This window comes from Ranitomeya imitator, chromosome 2, assembly GCF_032444005.1.
Source record: "Ranitomeya imitator isolate aRanImi1 chromosome 2, aRanImi1.pri, whole genome shotgun sequence".
In the NCBI taxonomy this organism is placed as follows: Eukaryota; Metazoa; Chordata; class Amphibia; order Anura; family Dendrobatidae; genus Ranitomeya; species Ranitomeya imitator.
The window spans coordinates 12,547,634-12,573,554 of record NC_091283.1 but is presented as its reverse complement, the minus strand read 5'-3'; the positions used below and the strand labels follow the sequence as shown (position 1 = coordinate 12,573,554).

The 25,921-nt window shown below is 48.2% G+C and overlaps 1 protein-coding gene across 2 annotated transcripts in view; it reads left to right on the top strand.

Moving 5' to 3' along the window:
- Window positions 1-25,921, top strand: part of PCDH11X (protocadherin 11 X-linked) — a 1,941,173-nt gene that overhangs the window by 1,343,633 nt on the left and 571,619 nt on the right. The window lies entirely within an intron of this gene.

The window sequence follows — 25,921 nt, the reverse complement described above, 5'->3', positions numbered from 1 at the left end:
AAAAACACCTCAAGAAGCCAGCTCAGTTCTGGAAAAGTATTCTATGGACAGATGAGACAAAGATCAACCTGTACCAGAATGATGGGAAGAAAAAAGTTTGGAGAAGAAAGGGAACGGCACATGATCCAAGGCACACCACATCCTCTGTAAAACATGGTGGAGGCAACGTGATGGCATGGGCATGCATGGCTTTCAATGGCACTGGGTCACTTGTGTATATTGATGACATAAGAGCAGACAAGAGTAGCCGGATGAATTCTGAAGTGTACCGGGATATACTTTCAGCCCAGATTCAGCCAAATGCTGCAAAGTTGATTGGACGGCGCTTCATAGTACAGATGGACAATGACCCCAAGCATACAGCCAAAGCTACCCAGGAGTTCATGAGTGCCAAAAAGTGGAACATTCTGCAATGGCCAAGTCAATCTCCAGATCTAAACCCAATTGAGCATGCATTTCACTTGCTCAAATCCAGACTTAAGACGGAAAGACCCACAAACAAGCAAGACCTGAAGGCTGCGGCTGTAAAGGCCTGGCAAAGCATTAAGAAGGAGGAAACCCAGCGTTTGGTGATGTCCATGGGTTCCAGACTTAAGGCAGTGATTGCCTCCAAAGGATTTGCAACAAAATATTGAAAATAAAAATATTTTGTTTGGGTTATGTTTATTTGTCCAATTACTTTTGACCTCCTAAAATGTGGAGTGTTTGTAAAGAAATGTGTACAATTCCTACATTTTCTATCAGATATTTTTGTTCAACCCTTCAAATTAAACATTACAATCTGCACTTGAATTCTGTTGTAGAGGTTTCATTTCACATCCAATGTGGTGGCATGCAGAGCCCAACTCGCGAAAATTGTGTCACTGTCCAAATATTTCTGGCCCTAACTGTATACTTATACATGGTTATTAGATCGCCCCTCAGTCGTCTTTTTTCTAGACTAAATAATCCTAATTTCGCTAATCTATCTGGGTATTGTAGTTCTCCCATCCCCTTTATTAATTTTGTTGCCCTCCTTTGTACTCTCTCTAGTTCCATTATATCCTTCCTGAGCACCGGTGCCCAAAACTGGACACAGTACTCCATGTGCGGTCTAACTAGGGATTTGTACAGAGGCAGTATAATGCTCTCATCATGTGTATCCAGACCTCTTTTAATGCACCCCATGATCCTGTTTGCCTTGGCAGCTGCTGCCTGGCACTGGCTGCTCCAGGTAAGTTTATTATTAACTAGGATCCCCAAGTCCTTCTCCCTGTCAGATTTACCCAGTGGTTTCCCATTCAGTGTGTAATGGTGATATTGATTCCCTCTTCCCATGTGTATAACCTTACATTTATCATTGTTAAACCTCATCTGCCACCTTTCAGCCCAAGTTTCCAACTTATCCAGATCCATCTGTAGTAGAATACTATCTTCTCTTGTATTAACTGCTTTACATAGTTTTGTATCATCTGCAAATATCGATATTTTACTGTGTAAACCTTCTACCAGATCATTAATGAATATGTTGAAGAGAACAGGTCCCAATACTGACCCCTGCGGTACCCCACTGGTCACAGCGACCCAGTTAGAGACTATACCATTTATAACCACCCTCTGCTTTCTATCACTAAGCCAGTTACTAACCCATTTACACACATTTTCCCCCAGACCAAGCATTCTCATTTTGTGTACCAACCTCTTGTGCGGCACGGTATCAAACGCTTTGGAAAAATCGAGATATACCACGTCCAATGACTCACCGTGGTCCAGCCTATAGCTTACCTCTTCATAAAAACTGATTAGATTGGTTTGACAGGAGCGATTTCTCATAAACCCATGCTGATATGGAGTTAAACAGTTATTCTCATTGAGATAATCCAGAATAACATCCCTCAGAAACCCTTCAAATATTTTACCAACAATAGAGGTTAGACTTACTGGCCTATAATTTCCAGGTTCACTTTTAGAGCCCTTTTTGAATATTGGCACCACATTTGCTATGCGCCAGTCCTGCGGAACAGACCCTGTCGCTATAGAGTCCCTAAAAATAAGAAATAATGGTTTATCTATTACATTACTTAGTTCTCTTAGTACTCGTGGGTGTATGCCATCCGGACCCGGAGATTTATCTATTTTAATCTTATTTAGCCGGTTTCGCACCTCTTCTTGGGTTAGATTGGTGACCCTTAATATAGGGTTTTCATTGTTTCTTGGGATTTCACCTAGCATTTCATTTTCCACCGTGAATACCGTGGAGAAGAAGGTGTTTAATATGTTAGCTTTTTCCTCGTCATCTACAACCATTCTTTCCTCACTATTTTTTAAGGGGCCTACATTTTCAGTTTTTATTCTTTTACTATTGATATAGTTGAAGAACAGTTTGGGATTAGTTTTACTCTCCTTAGCAATGTGCTTCTCTGTTTCCTTTTTGGCAGCTTTAATTAGTTTTTTAGATAAAGTATTTTTCTCCCTATAGTTTTTTAGAGCTTCAATGGTGCCATCCTGCTTTAGTAGTGCAAATGCTTTCTTTTTACTGTTAATTGCCTGTCTTACTTCTTTGTTTAGCCACATTGGGTTTTTCCTATTTCTAGTCCTTTTATTCCCACAAGGTATAAACCGCTTACACTGCCTATTTAGGATGTTCTTAAACATATAGCACTGCAGGGCTCCTGTATATAGGACTATATAGCACTGCAGCGCTCCTGTATATAGGACTATATAGCACTGCAGTGCGCCTGTATATAGGAGTATATAGCACTGCAGGGCTCCTGTATATAGGACTATATAGCACTGCAGGGCTCCTGTATATAGGAGTATATAGCACTGCAGCGCTCCTATATATAGGAGTATATAGCACTGCAGGGCTCCTGTATATAGGAGTATATAGCACTGCAGGGCTCCTGTATATAGGAGTATTTAGCACTGCAGCGCTCCTGTATATAGGACTATATAGCACTGCAGCGCGCCTGTATATAGGAGTATATAGCACTGCAGGGCTCCTGTATATAGGACTATATAGCACTGCAGGGCTCCTGTATATAGGACTATATAGCACTGCAGCGCTCCTTTATATAGGACTATATAGCACTGCAGGGCTCCTGTATATAGGACTATATAGCACTGCAGCGCTCCTGTATATAGGAGTATATAGCACTGCAGCGCTCCTATATATAGGAGTATATAGCACTGCAGCGCTCCTGTATATAGCACTATATAGCACTGCAGGGCTCCTGTATATAGGACTATACAGCACTGCAGCGCTCCTGTATATAGGACTATACAGCACTGCAGCGCGCCTGTATATAGGAGTATATAGCACTGCAGGGCTCCTGTATATAGCACTATATAGCACTGCAGGGCTCCTGTATATAGCACTATATAGCACTGCAGCGCTCCTGTATATAGGACTATACAGCACTGCAGCGCGCCTGTATATAGGAGTATATAGCACTGCAGGGCTCCTGTATATAGGAGTATATAGCACTGCAGCGCGCCTGTATATAGGACTATATAGCACTGCAGCGCTCCTGTATATAGGACTATATAGCACTGCAGCGCGCCTGTATATAGGACTATATAGCACTGCAGGGCTCCTGTATATAGGACTATATAGCACTGCAGCGCGCCTGTATATAGGAGTATATAGCACTGCAGCGCTCCTATATATAGGAGTATATAGCACTGCAGCGCTCCTGTATATAGCACTATATAGCACTGCAGCGCTCCTGTATATAGGACTATACAGCACTGCAGCGCGCCTGTATATAGGAGTATATAGCACTGCAGGGCTCCTGTATATAGGAGTATATAGCACTGCAGCACGCCTGTATATAGGACTATATAGCACTGCAGCGCTCCTGTATATAGGACTATATAGCACTGCAGCGCGCCTGTATATAGGACTATATAGCACTGCAGCGCTCCTGTATATAGGACTATATAGCACTGCAGGGCTCCTGTATATAGGAGTATATAGCACTGCAGCGCTCCTATATATAGGAGTATATAGCACTGCAGAAGTGATGAGCGAGCAGCAGGTTCTTTCCCTGCACCCTGAATGAGGCGTCATATCAGTCTGCACTGCAGCCAACGGCTCCGCAACTTACAGCCGCCATAGTCAGAGGCTACGGAGCGGTCACAGGAAGGAGTGCACCCTGCTCTGCAGCTCCTGGGCCTATATACTGTATATAAATAGCACTGCAGGGCTCCTGTATATAGGAGTATATAGCACTGCAGGGCTCCTGTATATAGGAGTATATAGCACTGCAGCGCTCCTGTATATAGGAGTATATAGCACTGCAGCGCTCCTGTATATAGGAGTATATAGCACTGCAGCGCTCCTGTATATAGGAGTATATAGCACTGCAGGGCTCCTGTATATAGGAGTATATAGCACGGCAGCGCTCCTGTATATAGGAGTATATAGCACTGCAGGGCTCCTGTATATAGGAGTATATAGCACTGCAGCGCTCCTGTATATAGGAGTATATAGCACTGCAGCGCTCCTGTATATAGGAGTATATAGCACTGCAGGGCTCCTGTATATAGGAGTATATAGCACGGCAGCGCTCCTGTATATAGGAGTATATAGCACTGCAGGGCTCCTGTATATAGGAGTATATAGCACTGCAGCGCTCCTATATATAGGAGTATATAGCACTGCAGGGCTCCTGTATATAGGAGTATATAGCACTGCAGCGCTCCTGTATATAGGAGTATATAGCACTGCAGCGCTCCTGTATATAGGAGTATATAGCACTGCAGCGCTCCTGTATATAGGAGTATATAGCACTGCAGGGCTCCTGTATATAGGAGTATATAGCACGGCAGCGCTCCTGTATATAGGAGTATATAGCACTGCAGGGCTCCTGTATATAGGACTATATAGCACTGCAGCGCTCCTGTATATAGGAGTATATAGCACTGCAGCGCTCCTGTATATAGGAGTATATAGCACTGCAGGGCTCCTGTATATAGGAGTATATAGCACTGCAGGGCTCCTGTATATAGGAGTATATAGCACTGCAGGGCTCCTGTATATAGGAGTATATAGCACTGCAGCGCTCCTGTATATAGGAGTATATAGCACTGCAGGGCTCCTGTATATAGGAGTATATAGCACTGCAGCGCTCCTGTATATAGGAGTATATAGCACTGCAGGGCTCCTGTATATAGGAGTATATAGCACTGCAGCGCTCCTGTATATAGGAGTATATAGCACTGCAGCGCTCCTGTATATAGGAGTATATAGCACTGCAGGGCTCCTGTATATAGGAGTATTTAGCACTGCAGGGCTCCTGTATATAGGAGTATATAGCACTGCAGCGCTCCTATATATAGGAGTATATAGCACTGCAGGGCTCCTGTATATAGGACTATATAGCACTGCAGCGCTCCTGTATATAGGACTATATAGCACTGCAGCGCTCCTATATATAGGAGTATATAGCACTGCAGCGCTCATATATAGGAGTATATAGCACTGCAGGGCTCCTATATATAGGAGTATATAGCACTGCAGGGCTCCTGTATATAGGACTATATAGCACTGCAGCGCGCCTGTATATAGGACTATATAGCACTGCAGGGCTCCTGTATATAGGAGTATATAGCACTGCAGCGCTCCTGTATATAGGACTATATAGCACTGCAGCTCTCCTGTATATAGGACTATATAGCACTGCAGTGCTCCTGTATATAGGACTATATAGCACTGCAGGGCTCCTGTATATAGGAGTATATAGCACTGCAGCGCTCCTGTATATAGGAGTATATTGCACTGCAGCTCTCCTGTATATAGGAGTATATAGCACTGCAGCGTTCCTGTATATAGGAGTATATAGCACTGCAGCGCTCCTGTATATAGGAGTATATAGCACTGCAGGGCTCCTGTATATAGGAGTATATAGCACTGCAGCGCTCCTATATATAGGAGTATATAGCACTGCAGGGCTCCTGTATATAGGACTATATAGCACTGCAGCGCTCCTGTATATAGGATTATATAGCACTGCAGCGCTCCTATATATAGGAGTATATAGCACTGCAGGGCTCCTGTATATAGGACTATATAGCACTGCAGGGCTCCTGTATATAGGAGTATATAGCACTGCAGGGCTCCTGTATATAGGAGTATATAGCACTGCAGCGCTCCTATATATAGGAGTATATAGCACTGCAGCGCTCCTGTATATAGGACTATATAGCACTGCAGCGCTCCTGTATATAGGAGTATATAGCACTGCAGCGCTCTTGTATATAAGAGTATATCGCACTGCAGCGCTCCTGTATATAGGAGCATATAGCACTGCAGCGCTCTTGTATATAGGAGTATATAGCACTGCAGGGCTCCTGTATATAGGAGTATATAGCACTGCAGCGCTCCTATATATAGGAGTATATAGCACTGCAGGGCTCCTGTATATAGGACTATATAGCACTGCAGCGCTCCTGTATATAGGACTATATAGCACTGCAGCGCTCCTGTATATAGGAGTATATAGCACTGCAGCGCTCCTGTATATAGGAGTATATAGCACTGCAGGGCACCTGTATATAGGACTATATAGCACTGCAGGGCTCCTGTATATAGGAGTATATAGCACTACAGGGCACCTGTATATAGGAGTATACAGTACTGCAGGGCTCCTGTATATAGCACTGCAGGGCTCCTGTATCTAGGACTATATAGCACTGCAGGGCTCCTGTATATAAGAGTATATAGCACTGCAGCGCTCCTGTATATAGGAGTATATAGCACTGCAGCGCTCCTGTATAAAGGAGTATATCGCACTGCAGCGCTCCTGTATATAGGACTATATAGCACTGCAGCGCTCCTGTGTATAGGGCTATATAGCACTGCAGGGCTCCAGTATATAGGAGTATATAGCACTGCAGGGCTCCTGTATATAGGACTATATAGCACTGCAGCGCTCCTGTATATAGGACTATATAGCACTGCAGCGCTCCTGTATATAGGAGTATATAGCACTGCAGCGCTCCTGTATATAGGAGTATATAGCACTGCAGGGCACCTGTATATAGGACTATATAGCACTGCAAGGCTCCTGTATATAGGAGTATATAGCACTGCAGGGCACCTGTATATAGGAGTATACAGTACTGCAGGGCTCCTGTATATAGCACTGCAGGGCTCCTGTATATAGGACTATATAGCACTGCAGGGCTCCTGTATATAAGAGTATATAGCACTGCAGCGCTCCTGTATATAGGAGTATATAGCACTGCAGCGCTCCTGTATAAAGGAGTGTATCGCACTGCAGCGCTCCTGTATATAGGACTATATAGCACTGCAGGGCTCCTGTATATAGGAGTATATAGCACTGCAGGGCTCCTGTATATAGGACTATATAGCACTGCAGCGCTCCTGTATATTGGAGTATATAGCACTGCAGCGCTCCTCTATATAGGAGTATACAGCACTGCAGCGCTCCTGTATATAGGAGTTGTGAGGCAGTGACCCCTGTTACAGCTAGGGGGTGCTGTATGTGCTCTCCAGAATGTACATGGAAGCATAGTGAGGCCATGAGGGCGTACTGCAGACACAGGTGTGGCTGTAATTAGAATAGTAAAGCAGTGACTGATTAAAAGCCCTGTAGAAGAGGGGGAGGGGTGTCAGTGTTGGTTTGGAAGCAGACAGAGAAGTTGTCTGCAGAGCTCTTTGTGTGTGGAGCAACACAGGGGCAAAAGGAACCAAAGGAACTGACACCCTGCGTCCCGGGCTGTCTTATGTTTGCCAGGCTGTAATCCGGAGAATAGCGTGTGGTGCACGGCGTGAGTAAAGAGACTTGGTATCGGTGGGCGGTCGCCCCAGGGAACCTGGACAAAGGGAAGTCTGACCTGTGTAGTGACTGCAAAGGTAAAGCCGGTTACTGTGTATTTCTGATGGACTGTGTGAAGAAGCCGTGTACTGATTATTGCTAATAGATTGTGTGAAGTAACACAATAAAGGTAAGGCCGGAGCGGGGTGGGGCATTGGATAAAGGGGAGGGGTATGTAAATTTGGGGGGTATTTTAAGTGGGTTGCTGGGGCAGTTACCCCAGTTCCCGCTCCGGTGATGTCAAGAGCAGTCCATTTGCCCTGCTGTCATGGGTTCGGTGGCCCAAATCCTGGAGAGGCTCAGAGCAGCAGCAGAATCACAGGATCCCGGCTGATTGGAGCTGCAGGTGTCGGAGATCTTGGGCGATGCTGGCGGGGTGAGGTCTGAAGACTCCCCCGGTGTGCGGCGTTCATGCCGAGATAGGCCACCGGAGCGGTTATCCCTGGACACTGCTCCAAGGACCCAGCTTCGGCGCCGGAGCCTCTCCAGGGACCCTCCAGCCCAGGTTCCTGGCCGCACACGCTCCGACAGGTCCCGGGCTGGGAGGAATCCACAAGCCAAGCTGGGTATGTAGGCCTTTGCCTCAGAGTGGAAAAGGGGCAGGGCCTACATGCGCCAGAACAGCGACTACCGGTGACGTCACAGCGGGTCGCTGCGGTGAATCCATAGTCGGGCGGCCTGCTTTTTCTTCTACGGACAACGGGGGGGGGGGTTATCCAGGACGTTGCGGTGGCAGGTGGCACCCCTCCTCAGCTGGGGTTACCGGCCCTTTCCTGGGTTGTCGATGTGCTTCATTCATTGCTGACAGTTTCCTCTTTCCTTCTTGTCTTGCCATCTTCCTTTCATTAGAACAGCTCCGGACGATCGTTGCTCCGAGAATCGTTCTTTCTCTGATGCTGCGAAACATAAGCGAGTAAATGAATGTTGTGCTGAGTTCTGGAAGCCTCGGCCGCAGACCATCCGGCTATCTCCCAGTCTCCACAAGTTCTGCGCCCTAAACCCAGTTCCTTGGAGCGTCCTATCTCCTCACTAACATTCCCATCCGTTCTCCCTTTCATGCACTCAGTTGCCCCTGTGTCCGTTCACATTCTAGCCGGAGAGTGGATCAGTGTAATGTAAAGACCCTACAATTCAAGCACTTGTTATAATTTACCTTTAGTATCCCCCCAATCTCCTCACCTGGTGGCAGCAGGACTCTCGCTCCTCCTGGGTCCGGTCAGTCATATGTTACTTTGTAATTTATTAGTCTTTCAAGTCTTTATTGTCCGTAAAAGTCCCCTGTGTAATGTACAGTGCTGCAGAATATGTTAGTGCTACAGAAATAACATTATTATTAATGTAATACCTGGAGTTATATGAGAGGACAGTGAGATACATTGTAACCATCTGCTGGAAGCGACAGGTCGTTGTATAGACAGACACAGGAACCAAGGAGACTCCGGTTCTTCCTTCTGTTTTTTCTTCTGGATATAGAAATGTTAATGATTCCGTCTTTTTATAACCTCTAATGAAGTCCTGATGCCTCCCGCACCTGCAGCGGAAGTGGAGGAGGCAGTAATGATTGTGGGCACTTAGCCGCTAATAGATGGAGTCATCGCTATAAGAGTAGGGCAACGTGAAAGTCACACCTCGGCCTCCAGATGGAGAGAGGGGGATCGCTGGGAACGGACGGTGATTATTAACATGGAAATGCACCAATATTTACCGGGATCCGCCCTGGACAATGGACAATAATTGTCAAATCCACACATTTTCTGTGCGTGAATAGACAGCAGAGCGATCGTTACAATCCGCAGCCTGGGAGTTATTTGCGCCGAATTCATTGTCAGATTTCACCCTACACAAGGCAATAAATCTGCATAAAAAGCAGCGCAGGGTGTTTTAGGAGAGGAAAGGGCCAAACTTGAGGAACGCAGAGTATCCTAGGAAAGGTGTGTCCTAATCTTGTGGGAGGTCACGGACAGAAAGTTACAAGCAAGTATTTCAGGTGAGGAGTGTGCAAAACTTATAGGTGGTCAGGGGCTGAGAATAAAATCATGAAAAGAGCAGAATGTCAAGCAGGACAGAGTATTTCTGCAGATGTCTGTGCTGAATTTGTAGGAGATCACAGAATGAAAGTCACCTTGTGGAAGGAGTCAAGTTCCCAGCAGCACAGAGGATTTCAAGTGAGGAGGGTGCCAGTCTTGATGGAGGTCTTAGACTGGGAGTCAGTGAAAGGATCAGAGTATTTTAGCAGAGATATGTGCTGCTGCTGACTGCAAACAAGGTGTCAAACCCCACAAAGTCTGTGTGAGTCTGAACGTTTTCCTACACGTAGAAGGTGAACTGTCCCATCAGTCTCCGCTCTTCTGGCAAGGATTTCTACAAGATTTTGGAGGCTTCTGGGAATTTTTGCCCCTTCATCCAGAAGGACATTTGAGGGGTCAGACCCTGATGATGGGGGGATGCTGGGTTCCAAATCTCTATTATAGGTGTTGGATGAGATCAGGGTCCGGGCTCTGTGCAGCCCCTCATGCCCCCCTCCCCTTATTTCTGTATGGACCTTGTGCACGGCGGCACAGTCATGGGGGGCAGATAAGGGTCTTCCCCAAACTGTTCCCTCAAAGCTGAAGCTACAATTGTCCACAATGTCTTGTGCTGAAGATTAAGATTTCCCATCACTGGAGCTGAGGGTCCAATAACAAGCCCATACCATTATGCCCCTCCATCATTTGTACAGAGGGCACAATGCAGTCAGGGGGTAACATCCTCCTGGAATCACCAAACCCAGACTAAGAAGTGTGATCCGTCACTGCACAGAACACGTCTGTCAGGAAATCTTCACTTTTAGTCAGGGACTTGCAGCTCTCTTGCACCCCCTACCCTGCTGGCCAATAAGGGTATTGACAGAGGATAAGAAAAAGGGTGCAGCTGCTCTAATCCATGTAGAATATTGCGGCACGTGATGTGACGGGATGTATATATACCACCGGTTCCTGATAGGAACATATATATACTTCGATCCAGTCACCACCAAGTCCCCAACACCACATAAATACAGAAACTATGCTGCCACCACCAACCTCTTATTGGTGGATCGGACACCCGTTTGGTAACGTGAATTTGCGCGGAGTATGTGTCGGATCGCTCATAGAGCAAGAAGAACGAAGCTAGCAAATTTATAAGTTTACTCCAGAAAAAATCGGCAGTGTTTACAAAAGATACAAATGATGAGACAAAGAGACAAAATACAAATATGTACAAACAGTTCTGAAATAAAAGGGATGAAAATAAGAAACTTACTGAATCTCAGTCACATGTATGACGTGTCAATAAAGGGGAGTAGAGGTCCGAAATGATCCTAGATGTTATACACGGGTGGAGGGGCAATGGGGCCAGATGTTATATACCGGGGGGGCAATGGGGACGGATGTTGTATACCGGGGGCAATGGGGCCAGATGCTATATATCAGGGGAGGCAATGGGGACGGATTTTAAATACTAGGGGGAGGGGGTATTGGGGCCGAATGTTATATACTGGGGGAAATGGGGATGATGTTATATACTGGGGGAAATGGGGATAGATGCTATATACTGGGGGGCAATAGGGGAATGAAGGGAAAGAATCCTGAATTCGGTGATTAGCAGTAGATGTGTAGCCCGATACTTCTCTGTATCAGGCCGGGATGACACATATGTGAGATACGGCCGAGTCTCGCAGGTGAAAACCCAGCTCTGGTGCCGGAACTCCAGAGCGGAGCTTGCTGCTCCACGTATTGCTGTGCGGCTGCACGCTTCGCTCCAGAGTGCCGGCACCAGAGCTGGGTTTTCACCTGCGAGACTCGGCCGTATCTCACTTATGTGTGATCCCGGCCTAATGTGTATCTTGGAGTATGACATAGAGGAGAGAAGGATCCGCAGCAGCTGAGTGTTTCATCAGAGCGATGTGTAAATTTTGTGGAAAGCTGCAGAATGAGATTCACGGAGCAGAAGTCACTGGGCTCCCAGCAGCACAGAGTGTTTCAGGGCAGGTGATGTACTATGAGCTGCCCAGTAAACGGGGCTTGGCTGACGATGAGGGGGCAGCTCCACATAAATGGAGATCATTAATCGTGCTGTCAATTCCATGTATATGGAGAATGATAACAACACAGAAAAGTAATGCAGAAAATACGGCAATAGATAGAGATACAGAAGAGTACAGAGAAATGATACAAATAACATCTAGTGATGCTACAAGCGGTGCAGAATAATCTCGGCATGCTGCGGTAATTCGCGGAGTCGGGCGCTATATTTAGCCGCCGTGTCCCCATCCTGCCGCATTATTCTCAGCACTAACACATTAGAACATTGGCTTTCATGATAGATCAATAATTCAGATGCCACAGGGTTTGTATGACAACAAACACAGGAATGTGCGGAGCCATTTTTCATTCTTTGCCATTGATTGCAGATTGTCATTAAACCGCATGCAGCACATTACCGCAATCATTATGTGCTGCACTCCGGAGAACGCGCTCCAATATATATCTAATGTGACAAATATGGGACGAGCCGTTCCCAGGGGGGACATCACAAATGCAATACATATAAGTGGAAAGTTTTATTGCCTCTTTGTATAACTGATATCTCGGGATTTCACACAACACAACAAACTCTTTTGTTTTGCTGAAAAGCTGCAGCTGGAGTTCTGCAAAGATTCTTAGAGAAGAGCAGCACAATATCTCAAGGACGAAGACGGCGGCCGTACGCTGAATACAAATGCTGACAATAAGGAAAAACAAAAAATATCCCATTGTTATCTTTCCCCAATAAGTGATGATTTCCATTCATTAAAGGGGCCGTCTCATTGCAAATAACCCCTTTAGTAAGAGCAGCTGCAGCGATCAGGTGTTTGCTGGGGATCCTGCTCCCTATCCCATGATGTCATCTACAGAGTAAATGTATCATGTGGCCATCAAAATGTATTCTGCTCCCCCATGTGATCCACGTATGGACCAGCTCTGTGCATGCGGACGGCACACAGCCTCATCTCGGGGGTTTCCTTCCTCATCTCGGGGGTTTCCTGCCTCATCTCGGGGGTTTCCTGCCTCGTCTTGGGGGTTTCCTGCCTCGCCTCGGGGGTTTCCTGCCTTGTCTCGGATTTCCTGCCTCATCTCAGGGGTTTCCTGCCTCGTCACTGGGGTTTCCTGCCTCGTCTCAGGCGTTTCCTGCCTTGTCTCGGGTTTCCTGCCTCATCTCAGGGGTTTCCTGCCTCGTCTCTGGGGTTTCCTGCCTCATCTCGGGGGTTTCCTGCCTCATCTCGGGGGTTTCCTGCCTCATCTCGGGGGTTTCCTGCCTCATCTCGGGGGTTTCCTGCCTCGTCTTGGGGGTTTCCTGCCTCGCCTCGGGGGTTTCCTGCCTTGTCTCGGATTTCCTGCCTCATCTCAGGGGTTTCCTGCCTCGTCACTGGGGTTTCCTGCCTCGTCTCAGGCGTTTCCTGCCTTGTCTCGGGTTTCCTGCCTCATCTCAGGGGTTTCCTGCCTCGTCTCTGGGGTTTCCTGCCTCATCTCGGGGGTTTCCTGCCTCATCTCGGGGGTTTCCTGCCTCATCTCGGTGGTTTCCTGCCTCGTCTTGGGGGTTTCCTGCCTCATCTCGGGTGTTTCCTGCCTGTCTCTGGGGTTTTCTGCCTGTCTCTGGGGTTTCCTGCCTCGTCTCTGGGGTTTCCTGCCTGTCTCAGGCGTTTCCTGCCTTATCTCGGGTTTCCTGCCTCATCTCTAGGGTTTTCTGCCTGTCTCTGGGGTTTCCTGCCTCGTCTCTGGGGTTTCCTGCCTGTCTCTGGGGGTTCCTGCCTCGTCTCTGGGGTTTCCTGCCTCATCTCGGGGGTTTCCTGCCTCGTCTTGGGGGTTTCCTGCCTCGTCTCTGGGGTTTCCTGCCTGTCTCTGGGGGTTCCTGCCTCGTCTCTGGGGTTTCCTGCCTCATCTCGGGGGTTTCCTGCCTCGTCTTGGGGGTTTCCTGCCTCATCTCGGGTGTTTCCTGCCTGTCTCTGGGGTTTCCTGCCTCGTCTCTGAGGTTTCCTGCCTTGTCTTAGGGGTTGTTGATTTAACTCAGCAAATTCCCTTTATTAAAAGATTATTAAAATAAAATGCTATCCACTAGCCATAGGGGACAATGTGCTGATTGCTGTCATCCAACCATCGAATACCCCAGCGATGCTGACACTGGAGGTTTCGAGCCCAAAGAACTGTGCTTGAGAGCCCCAGCCTAAATGGAGTGGATACCCTCAGCTTAGATTCTGCTCAATCCATTGTCTATGGGACTATGGAAATGGCAGATATACTAATACTCTGCTACTTACGACAGCCCCATTGACACTAAATAGGGCAAAGCCCGAGCAAGAGCTTCTCCGCTTTATCCAGGATGGTGCTCGGCAGCACAGAAATTGGGGTTCCAGAACCAGAGTCTGATAACTGCGAGAGGTTCCAGCGGTCGGAGCGCCGGTGACCAGCGAGTTTACTATATTCATAGGGGATAACCCTTGTTTTTTAGGAATAACCCTTTAAGTACTTATCTCAAAGTTTTTCCCATTTTCTCCTGGATTAATTCTTGGATACAAGTGGAAGATTTCATCATCTTCCTCCTCATCCTCCTCCTTCCGTCAAAGTTATTTTATTCTTAATATATTGCAGTAATCACATTATACAGCACTGTGTACTTACAATTGCTCATTTTACCTTTCTACCCAGATAATTATTTTATTTTCTCTGCTTCTTGCTCCTGTATCAGTCATCATCTCTTCATCTTCTGACCAAGCTATTCCCCCCCCCAGGGACTTTTGCAGTGACTCATGACTCATACATGGAAAAAAGATCTCCTCTTTCTACATAAAGCTTAGAAGGATTCAGCTACTGAATTATTAATCACGTGATCTGTCATAGACCTAATGGAAAAGAGAAGAATAAACTGGGTAGAAAGTAAAATGAACAATTGTAATTGCAAAGTGCTGTATAATACGCTGACTGTAGTATATGAAGAGGATAAAACTTTGACATTAAGGAGAAGGAGGAGAGGTAGGAGGGGTAGGTGGATAGGAGGAAGATCGGGAGGAGGGGATAAGAATGAGGAGGAGGAGAGGGAGGAGGGGTAGTTGGATAGGAGGAAGAGGATAAGGAGGAGGGGGATGAAGAGAATGAAGAGGAGGAGGGGGATGTGGAGGAGAAGAGGGAGGAGGGGTAGGTCGATATAGAAAGAGGGGGATAAGAGGGAGGCGGGCTATGTGTATAGGAGGAGGAGAGGAAGAAGGGGTAGGCCAATAGGAGGAGGGGTAGGTGGATAGGAAAAGGGGAGAGAGGAGGAGGAGGGGGAAGAGGAGGAGGGGGATGAGGAGAAGAAGGGGAGGAGGAGGGGGATGAGGAGAAGAAGGGGAGGAGGAGGGGGGAGGAGGGGGATGAAGAGAAGAAGGGAAGGAGGAGGGGAGATGAGGAGAAGAAGGGGAGGAGGAGGGGGATGAGGAGAAGGGGAGGAGAAGGTAGGGGATTAGGAGGGGGATGAGGAGGGGGATGAGGGGTAGGTGGATAACCATTAAAAGAAAACCCTGGCTGCAATTTGGCAGCTTATAAGGGTATCTTTCACCATGACACTAGTGAACATTAATGTGGGGCATTGAGAGATAATGTGTGAACAGCCACGCTACAAGGTGAAAGGATCATGTATATATGTATACTTGGGATAAGGGAGGTACAAGAATATGATATAGAAATGACTATAAAATGATATTGCATGTCAGAGTAGGGAAATCAGAATACCGAGACTTCTACTGTGTCTCTAGTGTAGGGACTCAGTCTACTTAAATAATTAAAAGCGTAGTAAGTACTATGTAGAGCGCATATAGATCCCAAATTATGTACCTTTCTCCCTGTTGAGGAGTCTTAATGTTACAGGGTAAAGGATAAAACGCAGGCGCAAGAGATGGCCGGCGTAGAAGACGAACTAGGAACTGCGCTCATAAACTAGCTGATTAATTGAGGGGCGCATGTGCCGGTAAGCGCATTCAGATAACACCGACCAGGACCTGAGGTCAGGTGATAGAGGAGCCGAATAGGCTAAGAGTATGTATGTGCGGTGGCTCTAATACACGGATGTGTATATCTAGGCACATAAAAAGGAACGGGGGACATTGGTGACAAAGTACAATGGGAACATGTACCAAGTCGCCCTAAGAGCGCAAAGATAATGCAATAGCCTGGGATATCCAGGATAGGATTAAGGAGCCGCCAGCTTAAGGGAACATGCGCAGATGCACTATTGCACAGAGTTGTTATTGAGGGACGCTCAATGGTAAAAAGGGCCTTGAAACCATTTAAAATACCGGATAAACTATTCTGAACACAATATCAGATCTTTGTGATAGGTGTTGAAACATCTGAACTAAGTGTATGAGCGCAAATGCACCATTGCACAGAGGTGTTATTGAGGGACGCTCAGTGGTAAAAAGGGCCTTGAAACCAATTTAAGAGTATTCCTAACACTATTCTGATCTTTTTGATAGGTGTTGAAACATTTGAACTAAGTATATTAGCGCAAATGCACCATTGCACAGAGGTGTTATTGAGGGACGCTCAATGGTAAAAAGGGCCTTGAAACCAATTAAAGAGTATTCCTAACACTATTCTGAACACAATATCAGATCTTTTTGATAGGTGCTGAAACATCTGAACTAAGTGTATGAGCGCAAATGCACCATTGCACAGAGGTGTTATTGAGGGACGCTCAATGGTAAAAAGGGCCTTGAAACCATTTAAAATACCGGATAAACTACTCTGAACACAATATCAGATCTTTTTGATAGGTGTTGAAACATCTGAAGTAGGTGGATAGGAGAATCTGGATGAAGAGGAGGGTTGTAAGTGGATAGGAGGAGGGGGATGATGATGAGGAGGAAAAGGATGAGGAGTGGGATGGTGAGGAGTGGGATGATGATGAGGAGAAGGAGGACTGGTAGGAGGATAGGAGGAGGGGGATGATGAGGAGGAGGAGGAGAGGAAGGAGGGGTAGGTCGATAGAAAGAGGGGGATGAGAAGAGGGAGGAGGGCTATGTGTATAGGAGGAGGAGAGGAAGGAGGGGTAGGCCGATAGGAAGAAGGGGATGAGGAGGAGGGGTAGTTGGATAGGAAAAGGGGAATAAGGAGGAGGAGGAGGAGAAGGGGAGGAGGAGAGGGAGTAGGGGGATATGGAAAAGGTGGGGGATGAGAAGGAGGGGGATGGGGAGGAGGGGTAGGTGGATAGGAGGATCTGGATGAAGAGGAGGGGTAAGTGGTTAGGAGGAGGGGGATGATGATGATGAGGAAAAGAATGAGGAGGAGTGGGATGATGAGGAGGAGGGGTAGGTGGATAGGAGGAGGGGGATGAGGAGGAGGATGATGAGGAGGAGAGGAAGGAGGGGTAGGTTGATAGAAGGAGGGAGATGAGTAAGAGGAGAGGGAGGAGGGGTCGGTGGATATGAGGGGGATGAGGAGGAGGAGAGGGAGGAGGGGTAGGTTGATAGGAGGGGATAAGAAGAAGGAGGGGTAGGTGAATAGGGGGAGTGGGATGGGGAGTAGGGGATGAGGAGGAGGAGAGGGAGGGGGGTAGGTTGATAGGAGATGGGGATAAGAAGAAGGAGGGGTAGGTGAATAGGGGGAGGAAGATGGGGAGTAGGGGGATGAGGAGGAGGGGTAGCTTGATAGGAGGAGGGGGATGAGGAGGAGTGCTTCTTTTAACAGTTTAATGTTTGGGTACATTGTAACAGAGACTGGAAAATGTAATTATTGGGGTTCACTTGGCCATGAGTAATGTATCTTGAGCCACGATGATTGGACTTTATTATTGTCACAGTTGTATTAGCCTCCAGGGTTTCTGGTCATTAGGGTTGAGCGACCTTGACCTTTTTAGAGTCGAGCCGGGTTTCGCGAAACCCGACTATCTCAAAAGTCGGGTCGAGTGAAATCGGCCGATTATGACGTAAAGTCGGGATCGACCGAAACACGAAACCCAATGCAAGTCAATGGGGCAGCATAGTCGGCAGTGAGTGGGGGCCAGGAAAACACCTAGAGTGCCCATTTTAATGTCAAAACCATCCATTCTTCTTAATGAAGCTTGTCAAGCGTAATTTACCTTATAATAATAGTTAGGCATTGGAAATTGCGGGTCATTTGGCTAAAGTTGTGGGGGGTAGGGCTGGTTCAAGTATTTAGTGGGCCCAGATAATCTGGACCACCTCAGGGCAGTGGAGCAGGGAGAGGTAAGTATTTAAACTTTGCAAGTGCTGTGATCCTGAGCAAGCAGGGGGGGCCCACTCGTTGGCATTGACACGGCGGGGGCGCCTCCCACCGGCAGCGACACTTTTGTGTACTATGAGGGGCCCTGTGCCAGTGACGTCGCCAATGAGTATTATCCCCCCCCCCCCACACACCTGATGAAGGAACCTGCACTTTCATCTGCACCTTCCTCTTTGTAAGGTGGTATGGTATGCGGGAAGGGGAACCAGACTTTCAGCAGGGTCACATTCTGGCTGTGTAGCGTGCACGGGGAATGTAGCGTTCTGGGTCAATGTACCAGCAGACTCATCTATCACTGGCTGGGCAATGGACAGGATGAGGAGGAAACACAGATATAGGCCCAAAGAATAAAGTGGGCTAAATGCAGTTCAAAATTGGTAACAGGACTAACCAGGGGGCATTGCTTTGTTCAGTGGAGGACAACTGTAATGAGAGGCTGACACAGAGAGTAGGCCCAAATTAGTAAGTAGTCTAAATGCAGTTCAAAATTGGCAACAGTAGTAAACAGGCGGCACAGCTTTGTTCAGTGGAGGAGAACAGCAAGGAGCGGCAGACACCGATAGTAGGCCCCAACCCAACTAGTAGGCCAAATGCAGTCTAACATTAACAACTACTTAACGAGAGCCTGAAAATGGAATTTCAGGACAGGAAACCAGGAGAACAGCAAGGAACGGCAGACACTGATAGTAGGCCCCAACCCAACTAGTAGGCCAAATGCAGTTGTTCCATTTAACAAATATTTAACAAGAGCCTGAAGATAGAAGCTCAGAAAAGGCAACCTGGAGAACACCTTGGAGCGGAAGACACCGTCTCTACAACCCAGACCCAACTTGTAGGCCTAATGCAGCGTTGTTTTCAACAACTACTAAACGAGAGCTAGAAGCTCGAAGCTATGGAGAGGAAACCTGGGGAACACCTTGGAGCGGCAGACACTGGTAGTAGGCCCCAACCCAAGTACTAGCCCCACCGCAGTTTGATTAAAAAAACTACTAAACGAGAGCCTGAAGATCAAAGCTCAGGAAAGGCAACCCGGAGAACACCTTGGAGCGGCAGACACCGGTAGTAGGCCCCAACCCAAGTACTAGCCCCACTGCAGTTTGATTAAAAAAACTATTAAACGAGAGCCTGAAGATCAAAGCTCAGGAAAGAAAACCCGGAGAACACCTTGGAGCGGCAGACACCGGTAGTACGCCCCAACCCAAGTACTAGCCCCACTGCACTTTGATTAAAAAAACTACTAAACGAGAGCCTGAAGATCAAAGCTCAGGAAAGGCAACCCGGAGAACACCTTGGAGCGGCAGACACCGGTAGTAGGCCCCAACCCAAGTACTAGCCCCACTGCAGTTTGATTAAAAAAACTACTAAACGAGAGCCTGAAGATCAAAGCTCAGGAAAGGCAACCCGGAGAACACCTTGGAGCGGCAGACACCGGTAGTAGGCCCCAACCCAAGTACTAGCCCCACTGCAGTTTGATTAAAAAAACTACTAAACGAGAGCCTGAAGATCAAAGCTCAGGAAAGGCAACCCGGAGAACACCTTGGAGCGGCAGACACCGGTAGTAGGCCCCAACCCAAGAACTAGCCCCACTGCAGTTTGATTAAAAAAACTACTAAACGAGAGCCTGAAGATCAAAGCTCAGGAAAGGCAACCCGGAGAACACCTTGGAGCGGCAGACACCGGTAGTAGGCCCCAACCCAAGTACTAGCCCCACTGCAGTTTGATTAAAAAAACTACTAAACGAGAGCCTGAAGATCAAAGCTCAGGAAAGGCAACCCGGAGAACACCTTGGAGCGGCAGACACCGGTAGTAGGCCCCAACCCAAGTACTAGCCCCCTGCAGTTTGATTAAAAAAAACTACTAAACGAGAGCCTGAAGATCAAAGCTCAGGAAAGGCAACCCGGAGAACACCTTGGAGCGGCAGACACTGGTAGTAGGCCCCAACCCAAGTACTAGCCCCACTGCAGTTTGATTAAAAAAACTACTAAACTAGAGCCTGAAGATCAAAGCTCAGGAAAGGCAACCCGGAGAACACCTTGGAGCGGCAGACACTGGTAGTAGGCTTTACACCAAAAATTTGGCTCAATGCAGTTTATAAAATGTTCCAGGGGTACACAGGTAGCATTGGTGTGGTAAGCGGAGGACAATTTCTATTTGGGACTGCAGACAGACTTAGTAGGCTGTCCCCTGTGGACCATGCATCCACCACATTAACCCAGTGCGCCATAATGGACATGTAACCTTTCGTGGACATGCCTACTGGTCCATGCATCTGTTGTCAGGTGCACCTTTCTACTATTAGATAGCCTGAGAGCATGGACAATGCAGATTTTTACATGATGGTGGAGGGCTGGGATGGCTTTTCTCGCAAAAGAAGTGACGACTGGGTAGCTCTTACCGTGGTACAGCGTAGTCCATCTGGGCTTTATAATTATAAAATAATAAAAAAAGTAGGCTGTATGCACTTTAAAATAGGTTCCAGGGGTACACGGGCGGCAGTGGACTGGTCACTGGAGGACTAGTGGAAGGAGGGACCTCAGACAGGCGTAGTAGGCCTAACATAACAAAATTTGGCTGTAGGCACTTTTAAATAGGTTCCAGGGGTACACGGGCAGCAGTGGTCTGGTCAGTGGAGGACTAGTGGAAGGAGGGACCGCAGACAGGCGTAGTAGGCCTAACATAACAAAATTTGGCTGTAGGCACTTTTAAATTGGTTCCAGGGGTACACGGGCGGCAGTGGACAGGTCACTGGAGGACTAGTGGAAGGAGGGACCGCAGACAGGCGTAGTAGGCCTAACATAACAAAATTTGGCTGTAGGCACTTTTAAATTGCTTCAAGGGGTACACGGGCAGCAGTGGTCTGGTCACTGGAGGACTAGTGGAAGGAGGGACCGCAGACAGGCGTAGTAGGCCTAACATAACAAAATTTGCTGTAGGCACTTTTAAATTGCTTCAAGGGGTACACGGGCGGCAGTGGTCTGGTCACTGGAGGACTAGTGGAAGGAGGGACCGCAGACAGGCGTAGTAGGCCTAACATAAAAAATTTGGCTGTAGGCACTTTTAAATTGCTTCAAGGGGTACACGGGCAGCAGTGGTCTGGTCAGTGGAGGACTAGTGGAAAGAGGGACCGCAGACAGGCGTAGTAGGCCTAACATAACAAAATTTGGCTGTAGGCACTTTTAAATTGGTTCCAGGGGTACACGGGCGGCAGTGGACAGGTCACTGGAGGACAAGTGGAAGGAGGGACCGCAGACAGGCGTAGTAGGCCTAACATAACAAAATTTGGCTGTAGGCACTTTTAAATTGCTTCAAGGGGTACACGGGCAGCAGTGGTCTGGTCAGTGGAGGACTAGTGGAAGGAGGGACCGCAGACAGGCGTAGTAGGCCTAACATAACAAAATTTGGCTGTAGGCACTTTTAAATTGCTTCAAGGGGTACACGGGCAGCAGTGGTCTGGTCAGTGGAGGACTAGTGGAAGGAGGGACCGCAGACAGGCGTAGTAGGCCTAACATAACAAAATTTGGCTGTAGGCACTTTTAAATTGCTTCAAGGGGTACACGGGCAGCAGTGGTCTGGTCACTGGAGGACTAGTGGAAGGAGGGACCGCAGACAGGCGTAGTAGGCCTAACATAACAAAATTTGCTGTAGGCACTTTTAAATTGCTTCAAGGGGTACACGGGCGGCAGTGGTCTGGTCACTGGAGGACTAGTGGAAGGAGGGACCGCAGACAGGCGTAGTAGGCCTAACATAAAAAATTTGGCTGTAGGCACTTTTAAATTGCTTCAAGGGGTACACGGGCAGCAGTGGTCTGGTCAGTGGAGGACTAGTGGAAGGAGGGACCGCAGACAGGCGTAGTAGGCCTAACATAACAAAATTTGGCTGTAGGCACTTTTAAATTGCTTCAAGGGGTACACGGGCAGCAGTGGTCTGGTCAGTGGAGGACTAGTGGAAGGAGGGACCGCAGACAGGCATAGTAGGCCTAACATAACAAAATTTGGCTGTAGGCACTTTTAAATTGGTTCCAGGGGTACACGGGCGGCAGTGGACAGGTCACTGGAGGACTAGTGGAAGGAGGGACCGCAGACAGGCGTAGTAGGCCTAACATAACAAAATTTGGCTGTAGGCACTTTTAAATTGCTTCAAGGGGTACACGGGCGGCAGTGGTCTGGTCAGTGGAGGACTAGTGGAAGGAGGGACCGCAGACAGGCGTAGTAGGCCTAGCATAACAAAATTTGGCTGTAGGCACTTTTAAATTGCTTCAAGGGGTACACGGGCAGCAGTGGTCTGGTCAGTGGAGGACTAGTGGAAGGAGGGACCGCAGACAGGCGTAGTAGGCCTAACATAACAAATTTGGCTGTAGGCACTTTTAAATTGGTTCCAGGGGTACACGGGCAGCAGTGGTCTGGTCAGTGGAGGACTAGTGGAAGGAGGGACCGCAGACAGGCGTAGTAGGCCTAACATAACAAATTTGGCTGTAGGCACTTTTAAATTGGTTCCAGGGGTACACGGGCAGCAGTGGTCTGGTCAGTGGAGGACTAGTGGAAGGAGGGACCGCAGACAGGCGTAGTAGGCCTAACATAACAAAATTTGGCTGTAGGCACTTTTAAATTGCTTCAAGGGGTACACGGGCAGCAGTGGTCTGGTCAGTGGAGGACTAGTGGAAGGAGGGATCGCAGACAGGCGTAGTAGGCCTAACATAACAAAATTTGGCTGTAGGCACTTTTAAATTGCTTCAAGGGGTACACGGGCGGCAGTGGTCTGGTCACTGGGGAACTAGTGGAAGGAGGGACCGCAGACAGGCGTAGTAGGCCTAACAACAAAATTTGGCTGTAGGCACTTTTAAATTGCTTCAAAGGGTACACGGGCAGCAGTGGTCTGGTCAGTGGAGGACTAGTGGAAGGAGGGACCGCAGACAGGCGTAGTAGGCCTAACATAACAAAATTTGGCTGTTGGCACTTTTAAATTGCTTCAAGGGGTACACGGGCAGCAGTGGTCTGGTCAGTGGAGGACTAGTGGAAGGAGGGACCGCAGACAGGCGTAGTAGGCCTAACATAACAAAATTTGGCTGCAGGCACTTTTAAATTGGTTCCAGGGGTACACGGGCAGCAGTGGACAGGTCACTGGAGGACTAGTGGAAGGAGGGACCGCAGACAGGCGTAGTAGGCCTAACATAACAAAATTTGGCTGTAGGCACTTTTAAATTGCTTCAAGGGGTACACGGGCGGCAGTGGTCTGGTCAGTGGAGGACTAGTGGAAGGAGGGACCGCAGACAGGCGTAGTAGGCCTAACATAACAAAATTTGGCTGTTGGCACTTTTAAATTGCTTCAAGGGGTACACGGGCAGCAGTGGTCTGGTCAGTGGGGGACTAGTGGAAGGAGGGACCGCAGACAGGCGTAGTAGGCCTAACATAACAAAATTTGGCTGTAGGCACTTTTAAATTGGTTCCAGGGGTACACGGGCGGCAGTGGACAGGTCACTGGAGGACTAGTGGAAGGAGGGACCGCAGACAGGCGTAGTAGGCCTAACATAACAAAATTTGGCTGTAGGCACTTTTAAATTGCTTCAAGGGGTACACGGGCAGCAGTGGTCTGGTCAGTGGAGGACTAGTGGAAGGAGGGACCGCAGACTGGCGTAGTAGGCCTAACATAACAAAATTTGGCTGTAGGCACTTTTAAATTGCTTCAAGGGGTACACGGGCAGCAGTGGTCTGGTCAGTGGAGGACTAGTGGAAGGAGGGACCGCAGACAGGCGTAGTAGGCCTAACATAACAAAATTTGGCTGTAGGCACTTTTAAATTGCTTCAAGGGGTACACGGGCGGCAGTGGTCTGGTCACTGGGGAACTAGTGGAAGGAGGGACCGCAGACAGGCGTAGTAGGCCTAACATAACAAAATTTGGCTGTAGGCACTTTTAAATTGCTTCAAGGGGTACACGGGCAGCAGTGGTCTGGTCAGTGGAGGACTAGTGGAAGGAGGGACCGCAGACAGGCGTAGTAGGCCTAACATAACAAAATTTGGCTGTAGGCACTTTTAAATTGCTTCAAGGGGTACACGGGCAGCAGTGGTCTGGTCAGTGGAGGACTAGTGGAAGGAGGGACCGCAGACAGGCGTAGTAGGCCTAACATAACAAAATTTGGCTGTAGGCACTTTTAAATTGGTTCCAGGGGTACACGGGCAGCAGTGGTCTGGTCAGTGGAGGACTAGTGGAAGGAGGGACCGCAGACAGGCGTAGTAGGCCTAACATAACAAAATTTGGCTGTAGGCACTTTTAAATTGCTTCAAGGGGTACACGGGCGGCAGTGGTCTGGTCACTGGGGAACTAGTGGAAGGAGGGACCGCAGACAGGCGTAGTAGGCCTAACATAACAAAATTTGGCTGTAGGCACTTTTAAATTGCTTCAAGGGGTACACGGGCGGCAGTGGTCTGGTCAGTGGAGGACTAGTGGAAGGAGGGACCGCAGACAGGCGTAGTAGGCCTAACATAACAAAATTTGGCTGTAGGCCCTTTTAAATTGCTTCAAGGGGTACACGGGCGGCAGTGGTCTGGTCACTGGGGAACTAGTGGAAGGAGGGACCGCAGACAGGCGCAGTAGGCCTAACATAACAAAATTTGGCTGTAGGCACTTTTAAATTGGTTCCAGGGGTACACGGGCAGCAGTGGTCTGGTCAGTGGAGGACTAGTGGAAGGAGGGACCGCAGACAGGCGTAGTAGGCCTAACATAACAAAATTTGGCTGTAGGCACTTTTAAATTGGTTCCAGGGGTACACGGGCAGCAGTGGTCTGGTCAGTGGAGGACTAGTGGAAGGAGGGACCGCAGACAGGCGTAGTAGGCCTAACATAACAAAATTTGGCTGTAGGCACTTTTAAATTGCTTCAAGGGGTACACGGGCAGCAGTGGTCTGGTCAGTGGAGGACTAGTGGAAGGAGGGACCGCAGACAGGCGTAGTAGGCCTAACATAACAAAATTTGGCTGTAGGCACTTTTAAATTGGTTCCAGGGGTACACGGGCGGCAGTGGACAGGTCACTGGAGGACTAGTGGAAGGAGGGACCGCAGACAGGCGTAGTAGGCCTAACATAACAAAATTTGGCTGTAGGCACTTTTAAATTGCTTCAAGGGGTACACGGGCAGCAGTGGTCTGGTCAGTGGAGGACTAGTGGAAGGAGGGACCGCAGACAGGCGTAGTAGGCCTAACATAACAAAATTTGGCTGTAGGCACTTTTAAATTGCTTCAAGGGGTACACGGGCAGTAGTGGTCTGGTCAGTGGAGGACTAGTGGAAGGAGGGACCGCAGACAGGCGTAGTAGGCCTAACATAACAAAATTTGGCTGTAGGCACTTTTAAATTGGTTCCAGGGGTACACGGGCGGCAGTGGACAGGTCACTGGAGGTCTAGTGGAAGGAGGGACCGCAGACAGGCGTAGTAGGCCTAACATAACAAAATTTGGCTGTAGGCACTTTTAAATTGCTTCAAGGGGTACACGGGCAGCAGTGGTCTGGTCACTGGAGGACTAGTGGAAGGAGGGACCGCAGACAGGCGTAGTAGGCCTAACATAACAAAATTTGGCTGTAGGCACTTTTAAATTGCTTCAAGGGGTACACGGGCAGCAGTGGTCTGGTCAGTGGAGGACTAGTGGAAGGAGGGACCGCAGACAGGCGTAGTAGGCCTAGCATAACAAAATTTGGCTGTAGGCACTTTTAAATTGCTTCAAGGGGTACACGGGCAGCAGTGGTCTGGTCAGTGGAGGACTAGTGGAAGGAGGGACCGCAGACAGGCGTAGTAGGCCTAACATAATAAAATTTGGCTGTAGGCACTTTTAAATTGGTTCC